We start from the raw sequence: 18,064 nt of genomic DNA, 5'->3' as shown, positions 1-18,064 counted from the left end.
CACACATACACTGCATGACACACATCTAGTACACGCACACATACACTGCATTACACACATCTAGTACACATACACTGCATGACACACATCTAGTACACGCACACATACACTGCATGACACACATCTAGTACACGCACACATACACTGCATGACACACATCTAGTACACATACACACACTGCATTACACGCATCTAGTACACGCACACATACACTGCATTACACGCATCTAGTAAACATACACTGCATGACACACATCTAGTACACGCACACATACACTGCATGACACACATCTAGTACACGCACACATACACTGCATTACACACATCTAGTACACATACACTGCATGACACACATCTAGTACACGCACACATGCACTACATAACACACATCCAGTACACGCACACATACACTGTATTACACACATCTAGTACACGCACAGATACATTGCATTACACACATCCAGTACACGCACACATACACTGCATTACACACATCTAGTACACGCACTCATACACTGCATTACACGCATCTAGTAAACGCACACATACACACTGCATTACACGCATCTAGTACACGCACACATACACTGTATTACACACATCTAGTACAGGCACACATACACTGCATTACACACATCCAGTAAACGCACAGATACATTGCATTACACACATTCAGTACACGCACAGATACCCTGCATTACACACATCTAGTACACGCACACATACACTGCATTACACACATCTAGTACAGGCACAGATACACTGCATTACACACATCTAGTACATACACACTGCATTACACGCATCTAGTACACTCACACATACACTGCATTACACACATCTAGTACACATTCACTGCATGACACACATCTAGTATACACACTGCATTACATGCATCTAGTACACACACACATACACTGCATCTAGTACACATACACTGCATGACACACATCTAGTACACGCACACATACACTGCATTACACACATCTAGTACACATACACTGCATGACACACATCTAGTACACGCACACATACACTGCATTACACACATCTAGTACACATACACTGCATGACACACATCTAGTGCACGCACACATGCACTACATGACACACATCTAGTACACGCACACACACACTGCATTACACACATCTAGTACACTCACACATACACTGCATTACACACATCTAGTACACACACACATACACACTGCATTACACGCATCCAGTACAGGCACACATACACTGTATTACACACATCTAGTACACGCACAGATACATTGCATTACACACATCCAGTACACGCACACATACACTGCATTACACACATCTAGTACACGCACTCATACACTGCATTACATGCATCTAGTAAACGCACACATACACACTGCATTACACGCATCTAGTACATGCACACATACACTGTATTACACACATCTAGTACAGGCACACATACACTGCATTACACACATCTAGTACACGCACAGATACATTGCATTACACACATCCAGTAAACGCACAGATACATTGCATTACACACATCCAGTACACGCACAGATACCCTGTATTACACACATCTAGTACAGGCACACATACACTGCATTACACACATCCAGTAAACGCACAGATACATTGCATTACACACATCCAGTACACGCACAGATACCCTGCATTACACACATCTAGTACACGCACACATACACTGCATTACACACACACATACACACTGCATTACACGCATCTAGTACACTCACACATACACTGCATCTAGTACACATACACTGCATGACACACATCTAGTATACACACTGCATTACATGCATCTAGTACACACACACATACACTGCATCTAGTACACATACACTGCATGACACACATCTAGTACACGCACACATACACTGCATTACACACATCTAGTACACATACACTGCATGACACACATCTAGTACACGCACACATACACTGCATTACACACATCTAGTACACATACACTGCATGACACACATCTAGTACACGCACACATACACTGCATTACACACATCTAGTACACATACACTGCATGACACACATCTAGTACACAAACATACACACTGCATTACATGCATCTAGTACACGCACACATACACTGCATCTAGTACACATACACTGCATGACACACATCTAGTACACGCACACGTACACTGCATGACACACATCTAGTACACTCACACATGCACTGCATTACACACATCTAGTACATACACACTGCATTACACGCATCTAGTAAACATACACTGCATGACACACATCTAGTACATGCACACATACACTGCATGACACACATCTAGTATACGCACACATACACTGCATGACACACATCTAGTACATGCACACATACACTGCATTACACACATCTAGTACACTCACACATACACTGCATTACACACATCCAGTACACGCACACATACACTGCATTACACACATCTAGTACACATACACTGCATGACACACATCTAGTACACGCACACATACACTGCATTACACACATCTAGTACACATACACTGCATGACACACATCTAGTACACGCACACATACACTGCATGACACACATCTAGTACACGCACACATACACTGCATTACACACATCTAGTACACATACACTGCATGACACACATCTAGTACACGCACACATGCACTACATAACACACATCTAGTACACGCACACATACACTGCATTACACACATCTAGTACACTCACACATACACTGCATTACACACATCTAGTACACACACACATACACACTGCATTACACGCATCCAGTACACGCACACATACACACTGTATTACACACATCTAGTACACGCACAGATACATTGCATTACACACATCCAGTACACGCACACATACACTGCATTACACACATCTAGTACACGCACTCATACACTGCATTACACGCATCTAGTAAACGCACACATACACACTGCATTACACGCATCTAGTACACGCACACATACACTGTATTACACACATCTAGTACAGGCACACATACACTGCATTACACACATCTAGTACACTCACACATACACTGCATGACACACATCTAGTACACATACACACACTGCATTACACGCATCTAGTACACGCACACATACACTGCATTACACGCATCTAGTAAACATACACTGCATGACACACATCTAGTACACGCACACATACACTGCATGACACACATCTAGTACACGCACACATACACTGCATTACACACATCTAGTACACATACACTGCATGACACACATCTAGTACACGCACACATACACTGCATGACACACATCTAGTACACGCACACATACACTGCATGACACACATCTAGTACACATACACACACTGCATTACACGCATCTAGTACACGCACACATACACTGCATTACACGCATCTAGTAAACATACACTGCATGACACACATCTAGTACACGCACACATACACTGCATGACACACATCTAGTACACGCACACATACACTGCATTACACACATCTAGTACACATACACTGCATGACACACATCTAGTACACGCACACATGCACTACATAACACACATCCAGTACACGCACACATACACTGTATTACACACATCTAGTACACGCACAGATACATTGCATTACACACATCCAGTACACGCACACATACACTGCATTACACACATCTAGTACACGCACTCATACACTGCATTACACGCATCTAGTAAACGCACACATACACACTGCATTACACGCATCTAGTACACGCACACATACACTGTATTACACACATCTAGTACAGGCACACATACACTGCATTACACACATCCAGTAAACGCACAGATACATTGCATTACACACATTCAGTACACGCACAGATACCCTGCATTACACACATCTAGTACACGCACACATACACTGCATTACACACATCTAGTACAGGCACAGATACACTGCATTACACACATCTAGTACATACACACTGCATTACACGCATCTAGTACACTCACACATACACTGCATTACACACATCTAGTACACATTCACTGCATGACACACATCTAGTATACACACTGCATTACATGCATCTAGTACACACACACATACACTGCATCTAGTACACATACACTGCATGACACACATCTAGTACACGCACACATACACTGCATTACACACATCTAGTACACATACACTGCATGACACACATCTAGTACACGCACACATACACTGCATTACACACATCTAGTACACATACACTGCATGACACACATCTAGTGCACGCACACATGCACTACATGACACACATCTAGTACACGCACACACACACTGCATTACACACATCTAGTACACTCACACATACACTGCATTACACACATCTAGTACACACACACATACACACTGCATTACACGCATCCAGTACAGGCACACATACACTGTATTACACACATCTAGTACACGCACAGATACATTGCATTACACACATCCAGTACACGCACACATACACTGCATTACACACATCTAGTACACGCACTCATACACTGCATTACATGCATCTAGTAAACGCACACATACACACTGCATTACACGCATCTAGTACATGCACACATACACTGTATTACACACATCTAGTACAGGCACACATACACTGCATTACACACATCTAGTACACGCACAGATACATTGCATTACACACATCCAGTAAACGCACAGATACATTGCATTACACACATCCAGTACACGCACAGATACCCTGTATTACACACATCTAGTACAGGCACACATACACTGCATTACACACATCCAGTAAATGCACAGATACATTGCATTACACACATCCAGTACACGCACAGATACCCTGCATTACACACATCTAGTACACGCACACATACACTGCATTACACACACACATACACACTGCATTACACGCATCTAGTACACTCACACATACACTGCATCTAGTACACATACACTGCATGACACACATCTAGTATACACACTGCATTACATGCATCTAGTACACACACACATACACTGCATCTAGTACACATACACTGCATGACACACATCTAGTACACGCACACATACACTGCATTACACACATCTAGTACACATACACTGCATGACACACATCTAGTACACGCACACATACACTGCATTACACACATCTAGTACACATACACTGCATGACACACATCTAGTACACGCACACATACACTGCATTACACACATCTAGTACACATACACTGCATGACACACATCTAGTACACAAACATACACACTGCATTACATGCATCTAGTACACGCACACATACACTGCATCTAGTACACATACACTGCATGACACACATCTAGTACACGCACACATACACTGCATGACACACATCTAGTACACTCACACATACACTGCATTACACACATCTAGTACATACACACTGCATTACACGCATCTAGTAAACATACACTGCATGACACACATCTAGTACACGCACACATACACTGCATGACACACATCTAGTATACGCACACATACACTGCATGACACACATCTAGTACATGCACACATACACTGCATTACACACATCTAGTACACTCACACATACACTGCATTACACACATCCAGTACACGCACACATACACTGCATTACACACATCTAGTACACATACACTGCATGACACACATCTAGTACACGCACACATACACTGCATTACACACATCTAGTACACATACACTGCATGACACACATCTAGTACACGCACACATACACTGCATTACACACATCTAGTACACATACACTGCATGACACACATGTAGTACATGCACACATACACTGCATTACACACATCTAGTACACTCACACATACACTGCATTACACACATCCAGTACACGCACAGATACATTGCATTACACATCTAGTACACGCACACATACACTGCATTACACACATCTAGTACACATACACTGCATGACACACATCTAGTACACGCACACATGCACTACATAACACACATCTAGTACACTCACACATACACTGCATTACACACATCTAGTACACTCACACATACACTGCATTACACACATCTAGTACACACACACATACACACTGCATTACACGCATCCAGTACACGCACACATACACTGCATTACACACATCTAGTACACGCACAGATACATTGCATTACACACATCCAGTACACGCACACATACACTGCATTACACACATCTAGTACACGCACTCATACACTGCATTACACGCATCTAGTAAACGCACACATACACACTGCATTACACGCATCTAGTACACGCACACATACACTGTATTACACACATCTAGTACAGGCACACATACACTGCATTACACACATCCAGTAAACGCACAGATACATTGCATTACACACATTCAGTACACGCACAGATACCCTGCATTACACACATCTAGTACACGCACACATACACTGCATGACACACATCTAGTACACATACACACACTGCATTACACGCATCTAGTACACGCACACATACAATGCATTACATGCATCTAGTAAACATACACTGCATGACACACATCTAGTACACGCACACATACACTGCATGACACACATCTAGTACACGCACACATACACTGCATTACACACATCTAGTACACATACACTGCATGACACACATCTAGTACACGCACACATGCACTACATAACACACATCTAGTACACGCACACATACACTGCATTACACACATCTAGTACACTCACACATACACTGCATTACACACATCTAGTACACACACACATACACACTGCATTACACGCATCCAGTACACGCACACATACACTGTATTACACACATCTAGTACACGCACAGATACATTGCATTACACACATCCAGTACACGCACACATACACTGCATTACACACATCTAGTACACGCACTCATACACTGCATTACACGCATCTAGTAAACGCACACATACACACTGCATTACACGCATCTAGTACACGCACACATACACTTTATTACACACATCTAGTACAGGCACACATACACTGCATTACACACATCTAGTACACTCACACATACACTGCATGACACATCTAGTACACATACACACACTGCATTACACGCATCTAGTACACGCACACATACACTGCATTACACGCATCTAGTAAACATACACTGCATGACACACATCTAGTACACGCACACATACACTGCATGACACACATCTAGTACACGCACACATACACTGCATTACACACATCTAGTACACATACACTGCATGACACACATCTAGTACACGCACACATACACTGCATGACACACATCTAGTACACGCACACATACACTGCATGACACACATCTAGTACACATACACACACTGCATTACACGCATCTAGTACACGCACACATACACTGCATTACACGCATCTAGTAAACATACACTGCATGACACACATCTAGTACACGCACACATACACTGCATGACACACATCTAGTACACGCACACATACACTGCATTACACACATCTAGTACACATACACTGCATGACACACATCTAGTACACGCACACATGCACTACATAACACACATCCAGGACACGCACACATACACTGTATTACACACATCTAGTACACGCACAGATACATTGCATTACACACATCCAGTACACGCACACATACACTGCATTACACACATCTAGTACACGCACTCATACACTGCATTACACGCATCTAGTAAACGCACACATACACACTGCATTACACGCATCTAGTACACGCACACATACACTGTATTACACACATCTAGTACAGGCACACATACACTGCATTACACACATCCAGTAAAAGCACAGATACATTGCATTACACACATTCAGTACACGCACAGATACCCTGCATTACACACATCTAGTACACGCACACATACACTGCATTACACACATCTAGTACAGGCACAGATACACTGCATTACACACATCTAGTACATACACACTGCATTACACGCATCTAGTACACTCACACATACACTGCATTACACACATCTAGTACACATTCACTGCATGACACACATCTAGTATACACACTGCATTACATGCATCTAGTACACACACACATACACTGCATCTAGTACACATACACTGCATGACACACATCTAGTACACGCACACATACACTGCATTACACACATCTAGTACACATACACTGCATGACACACATCTAGTACACGCACACATACACTGCATTACACACATCTAGTACACATACACTGCATGACACACATCTAGTGCACGCACACATGCACTACATGACACACATCTAGTACACGCACACACACACTGCATTACACACATCTAGTACACTCACACATACACTGCATTACACACATCTAGTACACACACACATACACACTGCATTACACGCATCCAGTACAGGCACACATACACTGTATTACACACATCCAGTACACGCACAGATACATTGCATTACACACATCCAGTACACGCACACATACACTGCATTACACACATCTAGTACACGCACTCATACACTGCATTACATGCATCTAGTAAACGCACACATACACACTGCATTACACGCATCTAGTACATGCACACATACACTGTATTACACACATCTAGTACAGGCACACATACACTGCATTACACACATCTAGTACACGCACAGATACATTGCATTACACACATCCAGTAAACGCACAGATACATTGCATTACACACATCCAGTACACGCACAGATACCCTGTATTACACACATCTAGTACAGGCACACATACACTGCATTACACACATCCAGTAAACGCACAGATACATTGCATTACACACATCCAGTACACGCACAGATACCCTGCATTACACACATCTAGTACACGCACACATACACTGCATTACACACACACATACACACTGCATTACACGCATCTAGTACACTCACACATACACTGCATCTAGTACACATACACTGCATGACACACATCTAGTATACACACTGCATTACATCCATCTAGTACACACACACATACACTGCATCTAGTACACATACACTGCATGACACACATCTAGTACACGCACACATACACTGCATTACACACATCTAGTACACATACACTGCATGACACACATCTAGTACACGCACACATACACTGCATTACACACATCTAGTACACATACACTGCATGACACACATCTAGTACACGCACACATACACTGCATTACACACATCTAGTACACATACACTGCATGACACACATCTAGTACACAAACATACACACTGCATTACATGCATCTAGTACACGCACACATACACTGCATCTAGTACACATACACTGCATGACACACATCTAGTACACGCACACATACACTGCATGACACACATCTAGTACACTCACACATACACTGCATTACACACATCTAGTACATACACACTGCATTACACGCATCTAGTAAACATACACTGCATGACACACATCTAGTACACGCACACATACACTGCATGACACACATCTAGTATACGCACACATACACTGCATGACACACATCTAGTACATGCACACATACACTGCATGACACACATCTAGTACACTCACACATACACTGCATTACACACATCCAGTACACGCACACATACACTGCATTACACACATCTAGTACACATACACTGCATGACACACATCTAGTACACGCACACATACACTGCATTACACACATCTAGTACACATACACTGCATGACACACATCTAGTACACGCACACATACACTGCATTACACACATCTAGTACACATACACTGCATGACACACATCTAGTACATGCACACATACACTGCATTACACACATCTAGTACACTCACACATACACTGCATTACACACATCCAGTACACGCACAGATACATTGCATTACACATCTAGTACACGCACACATACACTGCATTACACACATCTAGTACACATACACTGCATGACACACATCTAGTACACGCACACATGCACTACATAACACACATCTAGTACACTCACACATACACTGCATTACACACATCTAGTACACTCACACATACACTGCATTACACGCATCCAGTACACGCACACATACACTGCATTACACACATCTAGTACACGCACACATACACTGCATTACACACATCTAGTACACGCACTCATACACTGCATTACACGCATCTAGTAAACGCACACATACACACTGCATTACACGCATCTAGTACACGCACACATACACTGTATTACACACATCTAGTACAGGCACACATACACTGCATTACACACATCCAGTAAACGCACAGATACATTGCATTACACACATTCAGTACACGCACAGATACCCTGCATTACACACATCTAGTACACGCACACATACACTGCATTACACACATCTAGTATAGGCACAGATACACTGCATTACACACATCTAGTACACACACACATACACACTGCATTACACGCATCTAGTACACTCACACATACACTGCATTACACACATCTAGTACACATACACTGCATGACACACATCTAGTATACACACTGCATTACATGCATCTAGTACACACACACATACACTGCATCTAGTACACATACACTGCATGACACACATCTAGTACACGCACACATACACTGCATTACACACATCTAGTACACATACACTGCATGACACACATCTAGTACACGCACACATACACTGCATTACACACATCTAGTACACATACACTGCATGACACACATCTAGTACACGCACACATGCACTACATGACACACATCTAGTACACGCACACACACACTGCATTACACACATCTAGTACACTCACACATACACTGCATTACACACATCTAGTACACACACACATAAACACTGCATTACACGCATCCAGTACACGCACACATACACTGTATTACACACATCTAGTACACGCACAGATACATTGCATTACACACATCCAGTACACGCACACATACACTGCATTACACACATCTAGTACACGCACTCATACACTGCATTACACGCATCTAGTAAATGCACACATACACACTGCATTACACGCATCTAGTACATGCACACATACACTGTATTACACACATCTAGTACAGGCACACATACACTGCATTACACACATCCAGTAAACGCACAGATACATTGCATTACACACATCCAGTACACGCACAGATACCCTGCATTACACACATCTAGTACACGCACACATACACTGCATTACACGCATCTAGTACACTCACACATACACTGCATTACACACATCTAGTACACACACATACACACTGCATTACATGCATCTAGTACACATACACTGCATGACACACATCTAGTACACGCACACATACACTGCATGACACACATCTAGTACACACACACATACACTGCATTACACACATCTAGTACATACACACTGCATTACACGCATCTAGTAAACATACACTGCATGACACACATCTAGTACACGCACACATACACTGCATGACACACATCTAGTACACGCACACATACACTGCATTACAAACATCTAGTACACATACACTGCATGACACACATCTAGTACACGCACACATACACTGCATTACACACATCTAGTACACTCACACATACACTGCATTACACACATCCAGTACACGCACAGATACATTGCATTACACATCTAGTACACGCACACATACACTGCATTACACACATCTAGTACACATACACTGCATGACACACATCTAGTACACGCACACATGCACTACATGACACACATCTAGTACACGCACACACACACTGCATTACACACATCTAGTACACTCACACATACACTGCATTACACACATCTAGTACACACACACATAAACACTGCATTACACGCATCTAGTACACACACACATACACACACACTGCATTACACGCATCTAGTACACGCACACATACACTGCATTACACACATCTAGTACACATACACTGCATGACACACATCTAGTAAATGCACACATACACACTGCATTACACGCATCTAGTACATGCACACATACACTGTATTACACACATCTAGTACAGGCACACATACACTGCATTACACACATCCAGTAAACGCACAGATACATTGCATTACACACATCCAGTACACGCACAGATACCCTGCATTACACACATCTAGTACACGCACACATACACTGCATTACACGCATCTAGTACACTCACACATACACTGCATTACACACATCTAGTACACACACATACACACTGCATTACATGCATCTAGTACACGCACACATACACTGCATCTAGTACACATACACTGCATGACACACATCTAGTACACGCACACATACACTGCATGACACACATCTAGTACACACACACATACACTGCATTACACACATCTAGTACATACACACTGCATTACACGCATCTAGTAAACATACACTGCATGACACACATCTAGCACACGCACACATACACTGCATGACACACATCTAGTACACGCACACATACACTGCATTACAAACATCTAGTACACATACACTGCATGACACACATCTAGTACACGCACACATACACTGCATTACACACATCTAGTACACTCACACATGAACTGCATTACACACATCCAGTACACGCACAGATACATTGCATTACACATCTAGTACACGCACACATACACTGCATTACACACATCTAGTACACATACACTGAATGACACACATCTAGTACACACACACATACACTGCATGACACACATCTAGTACACGCACACATACACTGCATTACACACATCTAGTACACACACACATACACACACACTGCATTACACGCATCTAGTACACGCACACATACACTGCATTACACACATCTAGTACACATACACTGCATGACACACATCTAGTACACACACAGATACAATGCATGACACACATCTAGTACACGCACACATACACATCTAGTACACATACACTGCATGACACACATCTAGTACACGCACACATACACTGCATGACACACATCTAGTACACGCACACATACACTGCATGACACACATCTAGTACACATACACACACTGCATTACACGCATCTAGTACACGCACACATACACTGCATTACACGCATCTAGTAAACATACACTGCATGACACACATCTAGTACACGCACACATACACTGCATGACACACATCTAGTACACGCACACATACACTGCATTACACACATCTAGTACACATACACTGCATGACACACATTTAGTACACGCACACATGCACTACATAACACACATCCAGTACACGCACACATACACTGTATTACACACATCTAGTACACGCACAGATACATTGCATTACACACATCCAGTACACGCACACATACACTGCATTACACACATCTAGTACACGCACTCATACACTGCATTACACGCATCTAGTAAACGCACACATACACACTGCATTACACGCATCTAGTACACGCACACATACACTGTTTTACACACATCTAGTACAGGCACACATACACTGCATTACACACATCCAGTAAACGCACAGATACATTGCATTACACAGATTCAGTACACGCACAGATACCCTGCATTACACACATCTAGTACACGCACACATACACTGCATTACACACATCTAGTACAGGCACAGATACACTGCATTACACACATCTAGTACATACACACTGCATTACACGCATCTAGTACACTCACACATACACTGCATTACACACATCTAGTACACATTCACTGCATGACACACATCTAGTATACACACTGCATTACATGCATCTAGTACACACACACATACACTGCATCTAGTACACATACACTGCATGACACACATCTAGTACACGCACACATACACTGCATTACACACATCTAGTACACATACACTGCATGACACACATCTAGTACACGCACACATACACTGCATTACACACATCTAGTACACATACACTGCATGACACACATCTAGTGCACGCACACATGCACTACATGACACACATCTAGTACACGCACACACACACTGCATTACACACATCTAGTACACTCACACATACACTGCATTACACACATCTAGTACACACACACATACACACTGCATTACACGCATCCAGTACAGGCACACATACACTGTATTACACACATCTAGTACACGCACAGATTAATTGCATTACACACATCCAGTACACGCACACATACACTGCATTACACACATCTAGTACACGCACTCATACACTGCATTACATGCATCTAGTAAACGCACACATACACACTGCATTACACGCATCTAGTACATGCACACATACACTGTATTACACACATCTAGTACAGGCACACATACACTGCATTACACACATCTAGTACACGCACAGATACATTGCATTACACACATCCAGTAAACGCACAGATACATTGCATTACACACATCCAGTACACGCACAGATACCCTGTATTACACACATCTAGTACAGGCACACATACACTGCATTACACACATCCAGTAAACGCACAGATACATTGCATTACACACATCCAGTACACGCACAGATACCCTGCATTACACACATCTAGTACACGCACACATACACTGCATTACACACACACATACACACTGCATTACACGCATCTAGTACACTCACACATACACTGCATCTAGTACACATACACTGCATGACACATCTAGTATACACACTGCATTACATGCATCTAGTACACACACACATACACTGCATCTAGTACACATACACTGCATGACACACATCTAGTACACGCACACATACACTGCATTACACACATCTAGTACACATACACTGCATGACACACATCTAGTACACGCACACATACACTGCATTACACACATCTAGTACACATACACTGCATGACACACATCTAGTACACGCACACATACACTGCATTACACACATCTAGTACACATACACTGCATGACACACATCTAGTACACAAACATACACACTGCATTACATGCATCTAGTACACGCACACATACACTGCATCTAGTACACATACACTGCATGACACACATCTAGTACACGCACACATACACTGCATGACACACATCTAGTACACTCACACATACACTGCATTACACACATCTAGTACATACACACTGCATTACACGCATCTAGTAAACATACACTGCATGACACACATCTAGTACACGCACACATACACTGCATGACACACATCTAGTATACGCACACATACACTGCATGACACACATCTAGTACATGCACACATACACTGCATTACACACATCTAGTACACTCACACATACACTGCATTACACACATCCAGTACACGCACACATACACTGCATTACACACATCTAGTACACATACACTGCATGACACACATCTAGTACACGCACACATACACTGCATTACACACATCTAGTACACATACACTGCATGACACACATCTAGTACACGCACACATACACTGCATTACACACATCTAGTACACATACACTGCATGACACACATCTAGTACATGCACACATACACTGCATTACACACATCTAGTACACTCACACATACACTGCATTACACACATCCAGTACACGCACAGATACATTGCATTACACATCTAGTACACGCACACATACACTGCATTACACACATCTAGTACACATACACTGCATGACACACATCTAGTACACGCACACATGCACTACATAACACACATCTAGTACACTCACACATACACTGCATTACACACATCTAGTACACTCACACATACACTGCATTACACACATCTAGTACACACACACATACACACTGCATTACACGCATCCAGTACACGCACACATACACTGCATTACACACATCTAGTACACGCACAGATACATTGCATTACACACATCCAGTACACGCACACATACACTGCATTACACACATCTAGTACACGCACTCATACACTGCATTACACGCATCTAGTAAACGCACACATACACTGTATTACACACATCTAGTACAGGCACACATACACTGCATTACACACATCCAGTAAACGCACAGATACATTGCATTACACACATTCAGTACACGCACAGATACCCTGCATTACACACATCTAGTACACGCACACATACACTGCATTACACACATCTAGTATAGGCACAGATACACTGCATTACACACATCTAGTACACACACATACACACTGCATTACACGCATCTAGTACACTCACACATACACTGCATTACACACATCTAGTACACATACACTGCATGACACACATCTAGTATACACACTGCATTACATGCATCTAGTACACACACACATACACTGCATCTAGTACACATACACTGCATGACACACATCTAGTACCCGCACACATACACTGCATTACACACATCTAGTACACATACACTGCATGACACACATCTAGTACACGCACACATACACTGCATTACACACATCTAGTACACATACACTGCATGACACACATCTAGTACACGCACACATGCACTACATGACACACATCTAGTACACGCACACACACACTGCATTACACACATCTAGTACACTCACACATACACTGCATTACACACATCTAGTACACACACACATAAACACTGCATTACACGCATCCAGTACACGCACACATACACTGTATCACACACATCTAGTACACGCACAGATACATTGCATTACACACATCCAGTACACGCACAGATACATTGCATTACACACATCCAGTACACGCACACATACACTGCATTACACACATCTAGTACACGCACTCATACACTGCATTACACGCATCTAGTAAATGCACACATACACACTGCATTATACGCATCTAGTACATGCACACATACACTGTATTACACACATCTAGTACAGGCACACATACACTGCATTACACACATCCAGTAAACGCACAGATACATTGCATTACACACATCCAGTACACGCACAGATACCCTGCATTACACACATCTAGTACACGCACACATACACTGCATTACACGCATCTAGTACACTCACACATACACTGCATTACACACATCTAGTACACACACATACACACTGCATTACATGCATCTAGTACACATACACTGCATGACACACATCTAGTACACGCACACATACACTGCATGACACACATCTAGTACACACACACATACACTGCATTACACACATCTAGTACATACACACTGCATTACACGCATCTAGTAAACATACACTGCATGACACACATCTAGTACACGCACACATACACTGCATGACACACATCTAGTACACGCACACATACACTGCATTACAAACATCTAGTACACATACACTGCATGACACACATCTAGTACACGCACACATACACTGCATTACACACATCTAGTACACTCACACATACACTGCATTACACACATCCAGTACACGCACAGATACATTGCATTACACATCTAGTACACGCACACATACACTGCATTACACACATCTAGTACACATACACTGAATGACACACATCTAGTACACACACACATACACTGCATGACACACATCTAGTACACGCACACATACACTGCATTACACACATCTAGTACACACACACATACACACACACTGCATTACACGCATCTAGTACACGCACACATACACTGCATTACACACATCTAGTACACATACACTGCATGACACACATCTAGTAAATGCACACATACACACTGCATTACACGCATCTAGTACATGCACACATACACTGTATTACACACATCTAGTACAGGCACACATACACTGCATTACACACATCCAGTAAACGCACAGATACATTGCATTACACACATCCAGTACACGCACAGATACCCTGCATTACACACATCTAGTACACGCACACATACACTGCATTACACGCATCTAGTACACTCACACATACACTGCATTACACACATCTAGTACACACACATACACACTGCATTACATGCATCTAGTACACGCACACATACACTGCATGACACACATCTAGTACACGCACACATACACTGCATGACACACATCTAGTACACACACACATACACTGCATTACACACATCTAGTACATACACACTGCT

At 42.4% G+C, this 18,064-nt stretch overlaps 1 protein-coding gene across 4 annotated transcripts in view; it reads right to left on the bottom strand.

The window, feature by feature from the left end:
• RPS6KL1 (ribosomal protein S6 kinase like 1) overlaps positions 1 to 18,064 on the bottom strand; it is a 55,222-nt gene that overhangs the window by 20,479 nt on the left and 16,679 nt on the right. The window lies entirely within an intron of this gene.

This window comes from Taudactylus pleione, unplaced genomic scaffold, assembly GCF_031769625.1.
Source record: "Taudactylus pleione unplaced genomic scaffold, aTauple2 ptg000433l, whole genome shotgun sequence".
Taxonomy (NCBI): domain Eukaryota; kingdom Metazoa; phylum Chordata; class Amphibia; order Anura; family Myobatrachidae; genus Taudactylus; species Taudactylus pleione.
This window is presented reverse-complemented; position numbering and strand designations above follow the sequence as displayed.